Raw genomic sequence first — 22,898 nt, forward strand, 5'->3', positions numbered from 1 at the left:
AGGCCAAGCGGAGCCACTGGCTGACAAATACACCCCGCTGACAGCCCCCCCACAACCATCAGAACAGGGAGGGCCGAGCCCCCCCGACCCCCCCTAATGGCGGGTAGCCCCCCTATTAGGGACGTCACGGGAAGGCGACGGACCCGACCGTGCGAAGAGGCACTCAAGCACTCAACGCACAGGGTGAGCAGCCGTGGCTTGACCCCACGACTACACACACGCACAACCCGCATGCCACCCGGGAACGAACGGAGAAAAACCACCTCGTTACTGCCCCCAGAATCACGGGGTCAAGGGCCAACCCAACCCCGTGGCAAGGCCGTAGCAGCGGAGCGCGAAGGAAGGCCCAGACCCACCAAGGACTGGGCTCCCTGAAATGGGGGCCCGGAGAAGTCCATGATGCCAGCATCAAGACCCCACCAGGGGGGCACCTAGTGACCCCGCCCCTCACATCGCCAGCGTATTCGGACAAAGGCCCCTCAGCCGAGCGGGCCCTGTCCCCCCCAACAGCACACCGCCTGGAACACAAGCCCTGCAACAGGCAGACAGCATGGTCATAACATACAAGAGTTAACCAACGGAAACAGGCAGTGCACCGGGGAAGACCAGGCAACAGGTCGTCAACCCAAGCCTGGAAAAAACTGCGGACGAGGCAGGCGCCAGAAAGGACAGCTGAAACAGCCGCCCCGGCGGAAGGGGCGTATGCTGGCGTTGTCGCATAATCAAGCTTTCAACAGCACGTCAGAAGCGGGATCCGTAGACCACACGGCCCCTGACAGCTGCCCACAGAAAAGCCCATACGATCGGCAGACGTCATGAACGTGCAGGGGCACCCTCAACCGGAGAACCGGGAGTTGACACTGCAGCAACACACCAGAGAACCAACCACCCAGGCATTACCCCATGTAATGGTTGGTCCTATAACCCCTCAGGAAAAAACCCCGAAACGCACCTGCGGCACCGCCGCAGCCCGCGTTCCGGTTCCCAACAGGGCTATCCCGGGCCTACAGGTCAACGGGCATCACCCCGGACCGGGCCCGGCGATACGGGGAGCACAGGATCCCAAAGGAGGTTAACCCCACCCAACAGGCTCCTCAGCGCCAAAACGCAAGAGAAGAGCGTAATATGGAAGACCAGCCCCCAGCACCCCGCACTCGGTATTCCCAGGAGGTCACCCAACCAAGTACCAACCAAGACCAACCCGCACAGCAGCCGAGATCCGACGAGATCGGATGCGTACAGGTCGGCACGGCCATAAGCCACTATGACAGTGCAGAATACATCAAACAAGGGGTCCCATAACGCACAACCCTGTGACACCCGGATCGACCTAGCATTTTTCCCCCCTGAAAAAACCCTAAGTCCCTCAGGGTACCAGAACAGCAGATCTGCATCCCCAGCGGACAACGGGTGCACTGATCTGGACCAGCGTGACCAGAACCAGTCCCGTGCCCTAATCACGCCGACCTGCCAACCCCAGGAGAAGGGGCAGATATGCGCGTCTGATCCCAACATAAAAAGAAGGCGCCACCCAGACGTGTCGGTATGAACCGCGTCCGGCGGCCCACCCCTAGGGCGTGAGACCCTTCCCATATGCCCAGACCCATTCCGTCATCATCCCCTGACATGAACGGGAACCCATCGACAACACACAGGATGTCGGAAGAGGAAAAACCCCCATCCCAATTGCTCCATAAAAACGCTGTTTTACCAAAGCAAACGAGGCGCGCCAGTCAGCAACGGCCAAAGCACATCCTGAGCTAGCACTATGTGTGCGTTTGGACATACCCACATCAACAATAGGCCGTTTAGACCACCATATTGAATCCCCAAGACGCCCAGGGAAACGACAAGAGGGGCGAGATGCAATCAACTCCATGAATGAATGAATGAAAAAATATACCCAACAGACTGCAGTACAGGAATACATACAAAAAGATAAGGGGAGGCAGACCTGAGAAGACGTTAGTCTTGTTCCATCAGGGACCCTCATTTCATATCCATCAAGACACATTCAACTCTTTATAAAATAAAGAAAAGGCATCACACGTATGACCTAACTGCACAGCTGGGAGTAAAAAACCCTGTTTTTCACATGATTTTAATCCAGTCACTCTTTTTAATCAGAGTGTAAGACCAGATTCCCCCAGAAACACCTTCCCACATGAGACCACGGTCAAGAAAAAGATATGTAAACTGTGAGACACGTGACCAACAGACTCAAGTTTGACACAAAAACGAGCGCAGCAGGTTAAGTCCTGCGCTCTAACCTCGACATCTTTACGACACCAGCTCATGGAAGGCGTCGCCATAGCAACAACGCTATAACGGGCGGGGAAAACCCACCGGATCCTGTCATAACAGGAGTCGGTAGAATACCCCTCCCCCCCCCCCCCCCTCCCCCGTCAAGCACTGGCTTGGCCCTGACTGGCTCAGCAGAAAAGTCAACAAACCCTCTAAACCAATCAAGTGGGAAAAAGGAGGGGTTTATCCGACACCCCCTCCCGAAAAACACACCTTCTATCCCTACACACAGAAAACAACCGTAGCCATTTTGAAAACCTCCGGTAGAACAAAATATATAGCATAAGCTAATACAATGTTAGCTACCCACAAAGTGTAAAAGGGTTTACAACAAAACACAAGTCGCCTGTGCGTGAATCCCATACCCGCAGCCTATGCTACACATAGGAAGACGTTGAACGAGAGTAATGGCTAGGCCATGAAAAGTGTGTACGAGCATTACTGCAACTAACAACACAGCGTTGTGAACACATATACTTAGTTAAAGCAATGGAATACCACCAGTTCTAATTGCATGTGGAGCATCAAGCTAATAGAACCTATTACCGAGTGTAAGTTGCAGACCTTGCTTAAAAACTCGTAACACAACACAACTCATTCCCCCAACGTAACAGGGTAGATTCATAAAACACAACCCCACCACATGATTTGTATTGAAGAAACACACAGTTTGTTCGGCCAAACACAGTCCCCCTTATGTCAGGGAACTTTTTATTAATAAATAAATACGTGTTCAAGGCACAAAATCATAGAGGGGCCGGGGAGGGTGTAGAGGAGGGGACACAGAGGGGGAAAAGTCACTCTCAACGGCGCCTGCCACCTCGCGCCGCTCGAGTCTTGCCACCCCGGGGAGCCCCGGAGGGACGATAGGTAACAGTCTGCTGGACACGACGATCCCTACCGTCTCCTCCGGTCTGGGATGGGCCGGCGGTGGCCGAAGCGCCGCTTCTTCCCCTGGCCCTCTTGGCAGGGCCAGCAGTGGCGGTGGAGGTAGTGGTAGCGGCGACGGAGACAGCTCGACGTCGCGGAATCCTTCTGCCCCCACCGGCAAGGACGGGAGGCGGAAAATGGGGTTGGAGAATGGACCTCTCCTCTGCCATCTCTCTGCATGTTGAGGTCATCAATAGCAGGGCCTTCCCGAACAGGCCAGCGTCGGAGAGGGCGGCCGTCAGAAGAGGGGTTCTCTTCCGTTCCGGCACACGGGCCTGCTCCAGCCAAAGATGACGCTGGCCCAGGGTGGCCAGGGCGCGCACTTTCCCCATGGCTATGGCTAGCACCTGGGAGAGGTGCAGCACAGCTCCCGCAGCCTGGGTGATCTAATCGCACCTCACCTCGTTCAGATCCGCGCCGCCCGTCATTATCCCCGATACAAATCTAGCCAGGTGGGCGATGTTAGAGGCCGCAGCCAGCGACTGTGTACCGGCGATGAATGACTGGTCACCCCAATAAGCCAATCGCCTAGCCGACCTCCCCTGGAGGACCGGCTTGCATAGGGGCTCCCACACCATATCCGGACAGAGGAGCGCGGCCATCGGATTGTCAAGCCGAGGTACGCCCTCCCCCATACCTTTGACCAACCCCGACACCCGCGTAACTGGTACGTAGGCGGGAGTTAGTCCCATGATGTTGGAGACCGCCTGACCCCGACGAACATAGGCCCCCATCGATGGGAAAAATGGGTAGACAACGTCCACCCCTCTCACCGGGGGACGCTGCCAGGGATGGCCTATGAGGGACAGGTGCAGGCAATGGCTGCGGCAGCGGCACACCGTTTGCAGCGGCGGCTACCGCCATGAGCTCGGGGAACAAGGCCCGCAGTTCCCCCTGCGGACCCTCCTCCACCGACCCCGCATCCCTCGCATACAGCAGGCTGCGACTGGTCAAGGAGCCACAATCCGATGCGGCTGACAGTAGGGCATCCTGTCGATGAGGCCAAGGTGGTTCCCCGACATCCTCGAACAAGGCGCCCCGTGGAGCCATTTCTCCCCCCTCCGGGGTCTCCGGAGGAGGGATACTCCCCTCCACGGGACCATCGTACAAGAACCCGTCCGCCTCCTCCATGAAGTCTTCAGTTTCCATCAGAAATCCAGAGTCGGACGCGGCCTCGCTGGTCTCCAGCAATTCCCCAAACCCAGGCCGTTCGCGTCTGCACGCCACCATGTTACGACGTGAGCGAGCAGACGCAAAAAGTTTTCGTCGCAAATCCTCTGGCTCTAAGACAATCCCCCGTTCATCAACGGGCGATTCCCCAGAAACAGAGGAACCAGAGTCGAGATCAGGCCATCGCCGGAGCGACGGCACCGAACCCTCGGCTCGTCGGTGAGGAAAACTATCCACCGGCAGTCTCCCGGGCTGGGTCGGCAACCACGAGAGTGGCAACAGCCCAGCACCGGAACGCACGACGGAGGCGGGAATGGAGAATCGGTGGTGAAGAGTAGGTCTAGCGGGTCTACTCTCCGCGGAATACATTATGACCCAAACCTTTTTCTTATACAAACAAGTGAGAGAAGAAAAAGGTTAGGCACAATGTAAACCTAGTCACAACTCTTTTCAACTATCAACGACACGTCAAGTGGGGTACTACCGAGGCACTTCCTTGTGGTGAAAGCGAGAAGGAGGAGAGCAGGTGACCACACACCTGCTTATGAAGGTAAGCTGATGAGGGGTGTGGTCAGACTAATATTGGTATTAGAGGTATATTTGTGGTTTATTCAGTGCGCGTGCACGTACGTGAGATAGTGCAGTGTGATGCCAAGCTAAGCCACTAACGATACAGAACTTTAACTAATAACCATTGTACGTCATTTTGTAATTGCTTTTAGTCTGCTTTTCCTGTTTCTTGTTTCCTGTTTTGATCTTATTTTTACTTAATTTTATCTTTGTGTTTTATCTCTCAATTGCATACTCAAGTCACTGTAAATGAGGGAAACATCAGTGTCCCTACCCTAGAGTTTAAATAAAGGTTGAATCAAATGAGAAAAAAAACAGGTGTAAACTGCCCGGGACAGTTCCAAAGTTACTGAACTTTTCAAATCTAATTTTCTGAAATGTGATTAAACTGGACTTGGAAGAAGTCTTTATTTGTAGCACACATTGCAATGTAGTCATGCAGTGACACACACATGCGATGGGCGACACATCCCATGACATTTCATCGCTTAACCCATGCCGTCATCCTTCTCCCCCAAGGGCAGCCGGGAGCAGACATAAGCTCCCGGACCCAGAGCCCATGCTCCCGTACCCGGAGACCAATCCGATCTGTTCTGCATGTTTTTCCATTGGGTTTATGTCTTTTTCTGGAGGGGAAACCCTTTGCGAGCACAGGGGGGAGAACGTGCAAACTCCACACAGAAAGGCCCGGGTGATACCCCACCTGAACCCAGGACCTTCTTGCTGTGAGGCGACAGTGTTAACCACTACACCACCATATAATTGTATAATCGAATTGATACGAGGTAACAAACAAGTTCAGGTTTTTAAGTTCTCCCGAGACCCCCCTACGTCAGATGTTCCAGGCGGAGAATGAACCCACCCCAACCCCCTTAACTCTCTCTCTCTCCTCCCAGCCGGAATCCGCTGTTGTCGCTGCTTGCCTCTGCCACTGCCGCAGGCTGGAAGATGAGATCCTGTCGTTCGGAGGAGATGAGAGCCTGTTGTTTGGAGCGGGCATGGAGGATTGCCGCTCCGAGATTGCAAAACACTCTATCTGATGATCACATACATCCTCACTCCAAGGTTGCTTACGTGACCTGCACTCCCAATGTCGTGTGTGTGTGTGTGTGTGTGTGTGTGTGTGTGTGTGTGTGTGTGTGTGTGTGTGTGTGTGTGTGTGTGTGTGTGTGTGTGTGTGTGTGTGTGTGTGTGTGTGTGTGTGTGTGTGTGTGTGTGTGTGTGTGTGTGTGTGTGTGTGTGTGTGTGTGAGAGTGTGTGTGTGTGCCCCACAGATGGAGGTGAACAGCGTTGGCAGACAGGTCAGGGTTGGGGGGATGTTCTGCAGGAGATGCTGTTTGTGTTGCTTTTAGTGTGTTTGTGTGAATGTCAATGAATGGCCAACTGTTGTTGCTACATGACCAACGAGGAGCCTTGGGTCATGTAGCGGCTGTGCCTGTATAGCCTACTGTAAATGGACTGCATTTGTATATAGTGCTTTTAACACTAGCACAGCCGACAAGGGGTCACATGACCCCTAGGCATTTTCAATAAATGTATCCTTGTCACTCGGTCGAGCTCCAGCTCTGTCACTCAATGACTTTTCCTAAAAGTACCCGTTTTATCTGGCATGGTTTCTGAAATTTCAAAATGACTTCAGGAAAATGTAATTAGAACGTTATTCCACATATGGGCCGTTGGAACAGACGAAAGTCACAGCACTTTGCAAGCGTCTAGCGCAGGGGTGGCCAACCCGTGGCTCGCGAGCCGCATGTGGCTCTTTGCCCGTCAATGTGTGGCTCTTCCATTTTGAATTTTTTTTTTATGTCACTCAAACCTACATTTCATTGTGGTAAACCACATATTTTTATAGTCAGAGGTAATTATATAGTTTACACTGTTTATTTTTCTCATATTTCTCATAAGCTGTCGGGTCATCTGACCCGTTCCTGGCGGGAATTAGTGGCATTTTCTCCATGGCTGTGCTAGTGTTAAATAGAATGCAAAGCACTGTACACTGTATGCCTCACATTCACCCGTTCACTCACACATTCACACACAAGACCCCGCTCATCGTGTAGCAGTTAGGAGGTATCTTGCTCAAGGACACTTTGACGCCGGGAGGAGGAACCGGAATCGAATCGGGAACCTTCTGATTACCAAGTCAAGTCAAGTCAAGTCAAGAGTTTTATTTTTCACGGCATACGAGTATACAATGAAATGCGGGTGGTCTTGCCCGCAACGATGTGCAAATACAATAGTAATAATATATAATAGAATCCAATAGAACGACATAGTAAAACAAGTAAACAAAGTAGGGCATATCGGTATATGTACATAAGTTATTTACAGAGCATGGTAGGACATGCTAGGTCCTGTGGTAGTGCAATACACTGTTAGCTACGGATGAGGCACTGGGTCTTTATGTACACTGCTATACAATGCTATATTATACAATTTCAAGTTATACTATACTATTTTTAAAGTGACCTTTCCTTTTGTAAAGTGGCCATAAGTGTGAGCGTGTGCAGCATGAGTGTGTGCTTGCTCATGTTAAAGTGACTGCTAGTGTGTGAGCGTGTACAGTGTGTGTGTTGTGTGTGTGCTCATGTGTGCTTGTCTGTGGAGAGTTCAGTGTTCAAGGCTCTGATGGCCTGGGGGAAGAAGCTGAGCCGAAGTCGAGCGCTCTGCCTCCTGAGTCCTGACCACGGTCGCCCTACTGTGCTGGTCTATACAGTAGTATGCTCAGGAAACGGTCGATCGAGATAACAATCTATCTCTCTGTCTCTATACTATATTTATCTATCGTGTGTGTGTGCGTGTGTGCTCCATACGTGCTTCTGAATGTGTGCATTTATATAGTTATTTTATCCAAAGCGCTTTAGGTAGAGGTAGAGCGGTCGTCTGGAAGGTTCCCGGTTTGATTCCAGCTCCTCCTGGCAGCGTGTTGAAGTATATTTGAGCAAGACACTTAACCCCAAACTAATCCAGATGAGCAGGTCGGCACCTTGCATGGTTGCCTCTGCCACCGGTGTGTGATTGTGTGAGTGAATGGGTGAATGTGAGGCATAAGTTGTAAAGTGCTTTGGATAAAGAGCTATATAAATTCACCATTTACCATCCATTTACATTCACACAGCAGAGGCGACCATGCAAGTTGCCAACCTGCTCAACCAAGGTGCAAACCTTAACCTCTTAAGCCCTAGCCATATTTTCAGAAAATTCGCCTAAAAGTACATACCCAAGTAAATGGAAGATTGCTCCACTTCTACAAGGTCCATTTGCATGTTCTTGGTATCTAGGGACATCTATGGGCCTCAGGGAATGTATTTCCAGTGTCAGAAATATTGTGTCTGTTACTATGCTTGAGTAAATTGAAATGAACCAAAGGAGAATATAAATGTCATGATGGAGATATTTTTACAAGCTCATATTTCGCTAATAACACTTAAAGCATTGCTAAACAAACATAGTGCTGCAAATATACACTTTGACTGCTGTTTTTATAGGGTTAGGGCTATATTTGGGCTTTACTTTTAGCTCCATTTGAAAACGAAACGCAACATCACCTAAACCCTTAAGATTACCGCACATGTTGCATAAAACGACGATTGCATACCCAAAGTAATTCGCGATTTATTATTTATACTTATACTTTATACTTATAGCACATGCATGATGAGTCTGGCCTCTTTTGAAAGGTAACATTATGAAGTTTCTTACACAATAAAGTATAATCACTTTGAGTGCTAATGTATTATAGAAACAGAGGTTTGCACCCGCGTCGCGGCACTTTGTTCTCATCTGTCGGCCCCCGGGCTGCGTGTTCGTCGATCAACCAATACATTGTTGGAAAGTTGAATTTGCCGCCTTTCGATCGTCACCCCACTCAACCTATTGCGTGATTCCATTCTCGAGTTACGAGACAAAACATCCGGCAAGCATCATTTGACAAGCCGTTCGGACGAGTGACCACGTCCGGTTGTGATGTGAACGGTCCTGAACTGACCAGTGACCGCTGATGGCGAAAATGATTGACCGCCGTTGTAGCCAAGGACCGTCTGCTCCGAAAGCGATCCCAGACGGGTGCTGAGAGTGGGGGGAAGGTGACACAAAGACGACGAAGAAGTCCATTGTTTTGACAAGAGCCTGAATGGGAGCGGACAGCCATTTTGGATAATCATGCCGAATCTTGTACACAAATTACAAAAACCTTTGTAAAACATTCATTTTCCGTGCGGGGGGTCGGGGGGGGGGGAGAGAGAGAGAGAGAGAGAGAGAGAGAGAGAGAGAGAGAGAGAGAGAGAGAGAGAGAGAGAGAGAGAGAGAGAGAGAGAGAGAAAGACCACCGCACTGACAAAAGCACAACAACCCAACCAAAAAAGGGTGCTTTCCCTGCAAAGTAATTCGGGGGAGCCCTGTTCGTATGGAAAAACTAACTTTTTTTTTACGAGTATCGATTCTGGTTACATTTTTCATGCTCATTCGCTGTGGCTCTCCCATTAACGCACCAGAAAAGGGTACTTTCTCTGCAAAGTAATTCAGGGCAACCCCGTTTTTTATTTTAAAAATAAAGCTTGCCTTTCGAGTATCGATTGGAGTTGAATTTCTCATGCTCATTCACTGTGGCCCTGCCACGGCGGGCAATTGGAAGGAAAAATGAACTTGATTAAAAAGCTTTAGCTTCACAGACTCGTAACATTTTGCCCGTGGTCAAATATAATTGGTTGGAGAAAACCGAGTGGCCCAGCTTGCACGAATGTATCTAACCCCCTAGCCCCCCCTTACATATACGCATGCGGAAAAACACGGAACACACACAAACTCAGACACACACAAACTCACACAAAAACACAGACTCACACACACACACACACACACACACACACACACACACACACACACACACACACACACACACACACACACACACACACACACACACACACACACACACACACACACACACACACACACACACACACACACACACTGACATTCGCATTAACACAACACTCATCCTTGCCCCCGTCAGGCCCACCAGCTATTTACTTGAATATAATGTATATTGCATCAAGGCCTAAGCAGGGTCATCTAAAACAATCCGGGCCATATTGTGTTCCATATGAATTAATTAGTTTTACCCCCCCCCCCCCCTCTCCCTCTCTCTCTCTCTTTCTCTCTCTCTCTCCTGCAGTGAGGAGTCTTGGTGACATAAGAGAAAGGGACAAGGCAAAGCGAGCGTCTGTACCTCTGTCAGCTCTGTCTCTCTGTCTGTCTGATGCAGAGCGGAGGGGTCTTGAGGGTGTATAGTTAGAAGATGCAGAGCGGAGGGGTCTTGAGCGTGTGTAGTTAGAAGATGTAGAGCGGAGGGGTCTTGAGGGTGTGTAGTTAGAAGATGTAGAGCGGAGGGGTCTTGAGGGTGTGTAGTTAGAAGATGCAGAGCGTAGGGGTCTTGAGGGTGTGTAGTTAGAAGATGTAGAGCGGAGGGGTCTTGAGGGTGTGTAGTTAGAAGATACAGAGCGGAGGGGTCTTGAGGGTGTGTAGTTAGAAGATAGAGTGTAGGGGTCTTGAGGGTGTGTAGTTAGAACATACAGAGCGGAGGGGTCTTGTGGGTGTGTAGTTAGAAGATACAGAGCATAGGGGTCTTGAGGGTGTGTAGTTAGAAGATGTAGAGCGGAGGGGTCTTGAGGGTGTGTAGTTAGAAGATGCAGAGCGTAGGGGTCTTGAGGGTGTGTAGTTAGAAGATGCAGAGTGGAGGGGTCTTGAGGGTGTGTAGTTAGAAGATACAGAGCGGAAAGGTCTTGAGGGTGTGTAGTTAGAAGATAGAGTGTAGGGGTCTTGAGGGTGTGTAGTTAGAAGATTTTGATTTGATTTGATTTTATTAGGGATCCCTATTAGCTGGTGCGATAGCAACCAGCTAGTCTTCCTGGGGTCCACTCCACACACAAAAAAACATACAAAAACAATCACTATTGCAAAAACTAAATTATTAAAAGTCAGTACACACAATGCATAATGAAACTACTGTAACAATTAAGATAGCTAAAATTACATTAGTGTAAAACAAAAACAAAAAATTACTTTACAGTGTTAAAAACTATTTAAAATCAATTTAAGATTCTTTTTAAAAGTGAATCTACTGTAAATGCAGCAGAGGTTCCGAGGCAGGCCATTCCAAAGAGTTAATGCTCTAAAAATAAAAGATCTCCCCAAAGCGCTAGTTCTAGGACCTGGCAATTCAAGCTACAGAGCGGAGGGGTCTTGGGGGTGTGTAGTTAGAAGATACAGAGCGTAGGGGTCTTGAGGGTGTGTAGTTAGAAGATAGACAGCGTAGGGGTCTTGAGGGTGTGTAGTTAGAAGATACAGAGCGGAGGGGTCTTGAAGGTGTGTAGTTAGAAGATACAGAGCGTAGGGGTCTTGAGGGTGTGTAGTTAGAAGATGCAGAGCGGAGGGGTCTTGAGGGTGTGTAGTTAGAAGATGCAGAGTGGAGGGGTCTTGGGGGTGTGTAGTTAGAAGATGCAGAGCGGAGGGGTCTAGAGGGTGTGTGTTACGATTGGGGGTGCTAATGAAGGTGAGAACACAGTATGCAGACAAGGGAGAAGGAACGAGGCAGAGACGAGGGGTGAAGCTTAAAGAAGGGATATTTACTAACAACCAACTACAAAACAAAGGAGGCACAGCCGGGCTGGCTCTAGAACAAACACGGATTGATCACGAAAAACAAAGAGCACCAAACAAAGCTAACAAAACAAAGTTAACAAACAGAAGAACAAGCTCACTTGACCACAACTCACAAGATAGGACACAGGCACAGGCACGACACGGGAACAACACGGGGTACTGGAGGAAATGACGCCACAAGGAAGTGAGGACAGACCCACACTTAAATACAAAGGCCAGGCCAAAACACAGAATCAAATAAACACCAAACTAGACACAAAAGGCAATATCACACACAACAACCAGACAGGGAGACGACATCAAACAAAGGCAGGGATGGCCCAGGATAATAAATAAGTGGAGATTAACTCTACTATTTTTAACCAGACCAAAATGGCCGCCTGCACCAACTGGCTCATCTGGCCACTAGAGGGAGGTAGGAGACCAGGTAGGAGACCACTGTCAGGAGGTAGGGAATGTCCAATGTCTTTATCATAACCGGCCCAGCAAGGGCTGCATGGGCCTGGGGACGTTACAGGTGTGTAGTTAGAAGATGCAGAGTGGAGGGGTCTTGAGGGTGTGTAGTTAGAAGATACAGAGCGGAGGGGTCTTGAGGGTGTAGAAGATACAGAGTGTAGGGGTCTTGAGGGTGTGTAGTTAGAAGATGTAGAGCGGAGGGGTCTTGAGGGTGTGTAGTTAGAAGATACAGAGCGGAGGGGTCTTGAGAGTGTGTAGTTAGAAGATACAGACCGGAGGGGTCTTGAGGGTGTGTAGTTAGAAGATACAGAGTGTAGGGGTCTTAAGTGTGTGCAGTTAGAAGATACAGAGTGTAGGGGTTTTGAGGGTGTGTAGTTAGAAGATGCAGAGCAGAGGGGTCTTGAGGGATAGAAGATACAGAGTGGAGGGGTCTTGAGGGTGTGTAGTTAGAAGATGCAGAACGTAGGGGTCTTGAGGGTGTGTAGTTAGAAGATGCAGAGCGGAGGGGTCTTGAGGGTGTGTAGTTAGAAGATGCAGAGCAGAGGGGTCTTAAGGGTGTGTAGTTAGAAGATACAGAGTGTAGGGGTCTTGAGGGTGTGTAGTTAGAAGATGCAGAGCAGAGGGGTCTTGAGGGATAGAAGATACAGAGTGGAGGGGTCTTGAGGGTGTGTAGTTAGAAGATGCAGAGCGTAGGGGTCTTGAGGGTGTGTAGTTAGAAGATGCAGAGCGGAGGGGTCTTGAGGGTGTGTAGTTAGAAGATGCAGAGCAGAGGGGTCTTAAGGGTGTGTAGTTAGAAGATACAGAGTGTAGGGGTCTTGAGGGTGTGTAGTTAGAAGATGCAGAGCAGAGGGGTCTTGAGGGATAAAAGATACAGAGTGTAGGGGTCTTGAGGGTGTGTAGTTAGAAGATAGAGTGTAGGGGTCTTGAGGGTGTGTAGTTAGAAGATGCAGAGCAGAGGGGTATTGAGGGGTAGAAGATACAGAGCGGACTGGTCTTGAGGGTGTGTAGTTAGAAGATACAGAGCGTAGGGGTCTTACGGGTCTGTAGTTAGAAGATACAGAGTGGAGGGGTCTTGAGGGTGTGTAGTTAGAAGATACAGAGTGTAGGGGTCTTGAGGGTCTGTAGTTAGAGACCATTGACCGGAGGTAGGTAGGCGGGAGCCGTTCCCTTCGCCACACAATATGCCAGGTCGAGGGTGCTGTTGTATGGAATTCCCTGTATGAGCACACATCGAATTTGCCAACTTTAACACAGTAAAAAACTGTACATTTTAAGTAATTTAAAATAGATAAAATTATAGACAGATAGATAGATAGATAGATAGATAGATAGATAGATAGATAGATAGGTAGATAGATAGATAGATAGATAGATAGATAGATAGATAGATAGATAGATAGATAGATAGATAGATAGATAGATAGATAGATAGATAGATAGATAGATAGACAGACAGATAGATAGATAGATTGATTGATTGATTGATTGATTGATTGATTGATTGATTGATTGATAGATATATTGATTGATTGATTTATAGATAGATACTTTTATGGATATTCTTACATTAGCAAAAAACAACCAAAGTCTGGCAGCAGACAGCGGCGGAGGGTTGGCCACAGGACTGGGACTCTCACGCACTAATAGCCGGCTGTAAGGAGCCACAGGGGGGTGTTTAGTCAGGCTGTGCCGGGGCTAATCCCCGTCCCGAAGGAAGAATTACGGGAGAAAGCCCTCAAGGTCATTGTAACCAGAACCACTGTGGAGAGTGCACATAAAAAGAGAAAAACAGCGTTCTGAATTCGCACCTCAGTGGCGAAGCGCACGCGGCTGTGAGTCGGTTTCCTTCGATCGCAGACTCTTTGGAGCTTCTCCTCGGGGGGGGGGGGTCTTGAGGGTGTGTAGTTAGAAGATGCAGAGCGTAGGGGTCTTGAGGGTGTGTAGTTAGAAGATGCAGAGCGGAGGGGTCTTGAGGGTGTGTAGTTAGAAGATGCAGAGCAGAGGGGTCTTAAGGGTGTGTAGTTAGAAGATACAGAGTGTAGGGGTCTTGAGGGTGTGTAGTTAGAAGATGCAGAGCAGAGGGGTCTTGAGGGATAAAAGATACAGAGTGTAGGGGTCTTGAGGGTGTGTAGTTAGAAGATAGAGTGTAGGGGTCTTGAGGGTGTGTAGTTAGAAGATGCAGAGCAGAGGGGTCTTGAGGGGTAGAAGATACAGAGCGGACTGGTCTTGAGGGTGTGTAGTTAGAAGATACAGAGCGTAGGGGTCTTACGGGTCTGTAGTTAGAAGATACAGAGTGGAGGGGTCTTGAGGGTGTGTAGTTAGAAGATACAGAGTGTAGGGGTCTTGAGGGTCTGTAGTTAGAGACCATTGACCGGAGGTAGGTAGGCGGGAGCCGTTCCCTTCGCCACACAATATGCCAGGTCGAGGGTGCTGTTGTATGGAATTCCCTGTATGAGCACACATCGAATTTGCCAACTTTAACACAGTAAAAAACTGTACATTTTAAGTAATTTAAAATAGATAAAATTATAGACAGATAGATAGATAGATAGATAGATAGATAGATAGATAGATAGATAGATAGATAGATAGATAGATAGATAGATAGATAGATAGATAGATAGATTGATTGATTGATTGATTGATTGATTGATTGATTGATAGATATATTGATTGATTGATTTATAGATAGATACTTTTATGGATATTCTTACATTAGCAAAAAACAACCAAAGTCTGGCAGCAGACAGCGGCGGAGGGTTGGCCACAGGACTGGGACTCTCACGCACTAATAGCCGGCTGTAAGGAGCCACAGGGGGGTGTTTAGTCAGGCTGTGCCGGGGCTAATCCCCGTCCCGAAGGAAGAATTACGGGAGAAAGCCCTCAAGGTCATTGTAACCAGAACCACTGTGGAGAGTGCACATAAAAAGAGAAAAACAGCGTTCTGAATTCGCACCTCAGTGGCGAAGCGCACGCGGCTGTGAGTCGGTTTCCTTCGATCGCAGACTCTTTGGAGCTTCTCCTCGGGGGGGGGGGGGGGGGGGGGGGGGGACACAGCGTCCCAGGGTCCTCCTCGTACATTGTCTGCTCTTGTAAAAGATATATGAGAAATACCAGGATAATATGAGTAATAACACAGCGAATAGAGTTTGTTACGTCTTGAAGTTTACTGATAATTAGTCTGTACAATTGATTCAAACTGCTCCAAGGAACATTACTCTCCAGTGTACGAAGAGTTGTACCCTTCCTGTTGACTTGGGGCGACAGTGGCTCGGGAGTTAGAGCAGTCGTCTGGTAATCCGGAGGTTTACCTGGTTCGATTCCCGCTCCTCCTGGTCAGTGTGTCGATGTGTCCTTGAGCAAGACACTTAACCCCTAATTGCGTGAATGGGTAAAATGTGAGGAACAAATTGTAAAGCGCTTTGGATAAAAGTGCTATTTAAATGCAGCCATTTACCATTTTGTTGTACAGAACTTGTAAGTCTCTTTGGATACAAATGTTCAGCTACATGTAAATGTGAATGCAAATGAGTGCAGCGATCAAGTGAGCTCTCCAAGATAACAAACTTTGTATTTATACATTATCTGTACCCGTCCTACTGTGGGCTTAATACTGTATCTCCTATTGTGGGCTTAATGCTGTACCTCCCACTGTGGGCTTAATGATGTACCTCCTACTGTGCCACGTATGCATTTGTCCATCTGCCATTTGGTCACCAAACCCAAAGACATGTAGGTGTCCTTCAGCCTTGTCGACACCGTTGGCTTTTTCCTTCACTTGTGAAACTAACGCTCTCTCTCCATCCGTCAGCCGTTAACCTCAGAGCCTGTGTGCCTCAGTGTGAGGAGGAATATGTATGGTGGAGCCGGACCCATCAATCATGTTGTAGGCGGAGCTCATGATCAATATAATATATACCGCATATAGGGGATGGCAGTGGTTCAGGAGGTAGAGCGGTCGCCTGGAAAAACGGAAGGTTACCAGTTCGATTCCCGCTCCTCCCGAGCAGCGTGTGTCGGCACCTTGCTGGATGAATGTGAGGAACAAAAATTGTAAAACGCTTTGGGTAAAAGTGCTATATAAATGCACCCTTTATATAGGTCTACTAGTGACACACATATCACAAAATACATGTAGGTTAGATGGAGCTTGGGCTAAGAGGAGTGCTCTCATCCTGGCCATCTGGGAGAACACGGAGGGAGAGATGGGGGACTGAGCTTAAAGAGCAGAGAGTGGTGGAGCTTTGGTTCTCATCAAGGTGTGACCTTCAAACAAAAGGGATTCCTCCACATATAATGTCTACCTGTTGACACCATTATTGTGCAAAAGGCTCAAGGAATATGTAGACATAAGGACAGTGAGATCTAACTCATTACTAGGCAATGACCCTTTTTGTAGAGAACTGCTTCATAATGAGGACATGCCTGGACATGTCAGTGGTATCACTATTAGTCAGTTTGTAATACATTAGGTTTCCGTTGATTTCCTCAGTATGTGTCCATGACCACAAATAAGTGCTAAATATGGGTATTATGAAGATGTTTAGTTATTGTTGGTGATTTATATAGTAATGTTATAATTCTACCAGCTGTTTATGTAGCAATTTATCAGTATGTTTTAGTGATAACTATGGCAGCTGAGAACGGCCACGTCTTTATTCATTATTTTATTCATTATTATTACCGTTTATGGGCGGCTAAGTGGCGCATTGGGCAAGGCGCTCGCCACTAACGCAGGAGATGCTGGGTTCGAACCCAGCTCTCTGCGTTGCTACCGGCTGGCCGGTCGTTCATACTAACACAATTGGTGTTAGAGGGTGGGAAAGCCGGTGGGTGGGGATCGGACGTTGTGGACAGCGACTCCTACAGGTCGGTTGGCGCGCCTGTACAGCACAATCATGAAGTATCGGGGGCAGCGTGAGCCTCCCACGCGTTACTCCTCGCCACTGAGAGATCGCGCTGTTCAGGTGAAAAGATGCGACAGCTGCCTCCTCGTGTACCGGAGGGGACACGTGATGCAAGGCTTGGTCCTCACTGCAGCCGACCAGTGGGAGGCATGGTCTAGCAACGTTCGAGACAGGGGAGGGGAGAATTGAAGGGAGAATTGGCGAGGCGAAATTGGGATGGGAGAAAAATTGAAAAATAAGGAGAAAAAGTGGATCCAAATAAATTTTTTTATTACCGTTTTCTTGTGATAACGACTTATTATTTCGTTATCTCGAGATAACAAAGTCCGTTTTCTCATGAGAATGACTTATTATTTCGTTATCTTGAGATAACGGCTTCATTTATTTCGTTATCTCGACATAACAAAGTCCGTTTTCTCATGATAACCACTTATTATTTCATTATCTTGAGATAACAAAGATCGTTTTCTCGTGATAGCGGATTCGTTTATTTCATTAAGACTTTTATTTTGGTGGGATAATCATCCAGAACCATGTGCAGAACTCGGAGAAGACTGCAAGCTGGTTCATGTGATCACGCCGTCCCGACAACTTACTGGTAAGTTAGGTTTAATGTTAGTTTGTTTACTGCAGTTATCAGCACAGTCATGTCACTACTAGACGTCCAGCAGTCCTGAAAGGGGCCACATGTTAGCCTAAAAAGACGAGAGGTTGACCAACTCCCATCCGGCTGCTTCAGCAAAGGTAATGTTAGCAACTGCTTAAATAAAGCATATCCACATTGCTGTCAGAATTGAAAGTTAACGTTATAATAATAATAATAATAATACATTTTATTTATATAACGCTTTTCAAGAACCCAAAGACGCTGACGATAAGCAAAACAAATGAACAGAGAAACATAGAACCACAGCGAATAAGCAACAGTATGAATACACAAGACATAAAACCACGAGTAACAAGTAACAAATACAAAATCCGTAGGGGAACAATCGGGGAAGTGTAACGTCTGGACTTCTCTCCCTATTCAGGACTGGAGGCCCTACTGCCATCTTGGAATTCTCACACTGTCTCTGTATTACCTTGATTGTCGTCATGTGCTGTCTCAGTAATTACCTGATTGTTGTCACCTGCCCTTGTTTGTGTCACTGGTGCTGATTGGGTCTGCTGGCTGTACTGAGGCCTTTATAGTAATACTTTGCCCCTCTCTTTCTGTCGGTTCTTCAGCAGTGTTACTGGGAACAGCCGTCCACGGGCAGAAGTCACTGATCAGGCTCCGGCAGGAGTGCTCTTATCAAAGGCCTCAGGTCTCTGTAAAGTCGTATTGCCTTCCGAAGAGTTATGACACTGTGATGTTGTTTTCTGCCATGACTAGCAAACAAAGCTCATGCAGGTCATGGTAGCAGGGAATGTCTGTTTTCCACAAACAGACGTCCTCTTGGAGAACAATGTCCACTCTTTCATACTGTATTGGATGCAAATAATCGTGGGCATGATAGAGCTCAGGAACGTTGTACATCAGACATGGTTTTCCATGATACAAAGCACGTCCGTTTCGAATGCGATGGTTGTCCCACATTGTCACAACGATGTTCAGCTCGTTCTGCAACACAAAAACATGAGGATTTCAATACGTATGATGACTTCTTTTGGAAATGAGTACATAATTTTCCGATATATGCTGGGTTTCCCCCCCCAAAAAACGTAATAATTTCAGGTAATTAACATTACATATCTCTTGTCTTGGAATTAACACAACATTATGCATATTTTCACAATAAATAAAATAAGAATTTGTTCTTACTTGCTTGCCTGGGTAAATATACGGTTAAATAAATGTAAAAAAAAAACGATACTGATAATTTCCGATATTACATTTGAATGCCAATATCGTCCGATAATATCGGTAGGCCGATAATATCGGACATCCCTAATATAAAGTGTAAAGTAAAGTGCAGAGTTACAGTCAATCCCAGTACAGTATTTTTGCCAGTGTCATTGTCATTGTGCCAGTGTCACTTGGGGGCGGGGGGGGGGGGGGGGGGGGGGGGGGCTGAGTCATTGATCAGCCTGGTGGCTGAGGGGAAAAAACACAGTCTGTGTCGGGCTTTCACAGCCTTTGGAATCCACAGCCTATTCCTATTTTATTCCTATTCTGAAGTTCCTATTTTGCATGTGTGTGTGTGTGTGTTTCTGTGCGTGTTTGTGTGTGTGTGAGAGAATCTGGCCCAATTAAAACAAAACAAACACGTGCGCTCTGATCGTTGACAAAAGAAAATCTGAAAACAACTTACATTCACCTTATCCCTCAGTCTCTCAGCGAGGACCCAGGTTGCTGCAATTTTAGAAACCCTTCATAGTTCATTAACTTCCTAACCTGATGCACCAGATGGTTTGTTACACGGAGACCATCTGAGAAGAAGTCGACCTTGGTAACTGTTTGGAAAAGGGGCGGGCACGCGGACCATCTGTCTATCATGGGCTAATTTCAACCAATCAGATCAAAGAACCATACAACGAGGTAGAAGAGCGGAGGAGGAAGCTAGATATGTAGTTACCGTGGTAAGTTGTGTTTTGTTCAAACTAGGGAAAATATCGGTATCGGTTTTTAAAATGTTTAAAACATTTAATTTTTTTTACATTTATTTAAGCTTTATTTACCCAGGAAAGCATGTAAGAACAAATTATTATTTTATTTATTGTCAAAGTATGCATAATGTTGTGTTAATTCCACGACAAGAGATATGTAATGTTAATTACTTGAAATTATTCAGTTTTTTTCATGGTGACGAGGTACACGGTACTTACACATGGTGACGAGGTACACGGTACTTACACATGGTGACGAGGTACACATGGTGATGAGGTACACGGTACTTACACATGGTGACGAGGTACACATGGTGACGAGGTACACGGTACTTACACATGGTGATGAGGTACACGGTACTTACACATGGTGACGAGGTACACGGTACTCACACATGGTGACAAGGTACACGGTACTCACACATGGTGACAAGGTACACAGTACTGACACATGGTGACGAGGTACACGGTACTCACACATGGTGACGAGGTACACGGTACTTACACATGGTGACGAGGTACACGGTACTCACACATGGTGACGAGGTACACGGTAGTACTGACACATGGTGATGAGGTACACGGTACTTACACATGGTGACGAGGTACATATGGTGATGAGGTACACGGTACTCACACATGGTGACGAGGTACACGGTACTTACACATGGTGACGAGGTACATATGGTGATGAGGTACACGGTACTTACACATGGTGATGAGGTACATATGGTGATGAGGTACACGGTACTTACACATGGTGATGAGGTACACGGTACTTACACATGGTGATGAGGTACATATGGTGATGAGGTACACGGTACTCACACATGGTGACGAGGTACACGGTACTTACACATGGTGATGAGGTACATATGGTGATGAGGTACACGGTACTTACACATGGTGATGAGGTACACATGGTGATGAGGTACACGGTACTGACACATGGTGACGAGGTACACGGTACTCACACATGGTGACGAGGTACACAGTACTTACACATGGTGATGAGGTACATATGGTGATGAGGTACACGGTAGTACTGACACATGGTGATGAGGTACACGGTACTGACACATGGTGACGAGGTACACGGTACTTACACATGGTGACGAGGTACACGGTACTTACACATGGTGATGAGGTACACATGGTGACGAGGTACACGGTACTTACACATGGTGACGAGGTACACGGTACTTACACATGGTGATGGTGACGAGGTACACGGTACTCACACATGGTGACGAGGTACACGGTACTCACACATGGTGACGAGGTACACGGTACTTACACATGGTGACGAGGTACACGGTACTCACACATGGTGACGAGGTACACAGTACTTACACATGGTGACGAGGTACACGGTAGTACTGACACATGGTGACGAGGTACACGGTACTTACACATGGTGACGAGGTACACGGTACTTACACATGGTGACGAGGTACACGGTAGTACTGACACATGGTGACGAGGTACACGGTAATTACACATGGTGATGAGGTACACTGTACTACTGACACATGGTGACGAGGTACACATGGTGATGAGGTACACATGGTGACGAGGTACACGGTACTTACACATGGTGATGGTGACGAGGTACACATGGTGACGAGGTACACATGGTGACAAGGTACACGGTACTCACACATGGTGACGAGGTACACGGTACTTACACATGGTGACGAGGTACACGGTACTCACACATGGTGACGAGGTACACGGTACTCACACATGGTGACGAGGTACACAGTGCTCACACATGATGACGAGGTACACGGTACTCACACATGGTGACGAGGTACACGGTACTTACACATGGTGACGAGGTACACAGTGCTCACACATGATGACGAGGTACACGGTGCTCACACATGATGATGAGGTACACAGTGCTCACACATGATGACGAGGTACACGGTACTTACACATGATGATGAGGTACACAGTGCTCACACATGGTAGCACAATGAATGGAAACGGACAGTGGCGCCTTCTGGGGAGAGGTGTTAGTTGGACAATGCCTAGGCTACCCGTCACTGTCCGCTTCCATTCATTGTGCTAAGCTAGGCTAACGTGCAGCCAGCTAGCTTCCTACTGACCTCACAGAGGAATATTTTTTTTTTCTTCATTTTTTCCATTCTAGAAAGTCTGGTTAGAAGTATATTTCCGGGGGGTGCATGATACCCCCGCCTCTATCTACTAGACTAGTTTACCTGCCACGCTCATGCTGCATTTTACTCCGCTGAATTATGATAGTGCCAATCGTTAAAAGTCTTCAGAACCACTTAATCAAACGCACGTGGGGGGGTTTCCCCCCTGAGATACAGTTTATTTGCAAGCGGCAAATAATTTGGCAAATTGCGGATTTTATTTATGTGTCCACTCCCAAGTGTTCAGAAACACACCATTATCACCGTAAATCAGATACGGCTCGCCGACGCCCGCGGTGGGAGAAATATACGTTTGCTATAAACATAACACTCTGGGTTTCTTTCTCCTCCTCCTCCCCCCTAACCTATTCAGCTGGAGAGCATATAAATGCAAATGAGCTCGGAGCGCATCACTCTCAGAGATACAGTCACTTAATAAACGTGTCCCTGGCGTTTATCCGCGGCTCGCTCCCTTCTTTAGATGTACGCCCGGCGGGTGTAAAAAGCAGATGTCATACAACGAACGCACACATACTTGGGGGTGGCCGCGTGTCGAGCCGCCGCGGTGCGTCCCTGTAAAAACGTCCCCACCAAGTTAGCCTGATTCTCCGGGGGCCATCTTTGCATAATGGATATAGGCTTCCTCTCTGTCGGTCCTATTAAGTTAGATTACAGTGCAATCAGCGGCATCGCCACTTAGCATGGGGGTTGGGGGGCGGGGGGATGGGTGGTTGGACAGAGTGTTGTGTCTCATTGTCACGGTTACAGCTGACAGCTGGAATAACCATCCCCCCGGCCCCCCATCACCCCCACCCCCGCCTACCAGCCCCCCCTCGAACACCTGCCCGGTGCTCTCTTAAAAAAACAAACAGGATATGAAAAATACGTATTCCACAACGCAGGAGATGCTGGGTTCGAGCCCAGCTCTCGGCGTTGCTACCAGCTTGGCTGGTCGTTCATACTAATACAATTGGCAGTATTAGGGGGTGGGAAGCTGGTGGGTGGGGATCGGACGTTGTGGACAGCGACTCCTACAGGTCGGTTGGTGTGCCTGCGCAGTAGAATCAGGAAGCGACTGGGGCGGCGTGTCCCTCCCATGCAGACCCTCGCCGCTGAGTGATCGCGCTGTGCAGGTGAAAAGATG

Source organism: Notolepis coatsorum, assembly GCF_963971535.1.
Source record: "Notolepis coatsorum genome assembly, chromosome: 15".
NCBI lineage: Eukaryota > Metazoa > Chordata > Actinopteri > Aulopiformes > Paralepididae > Notolepis > Notolepis coatsorum.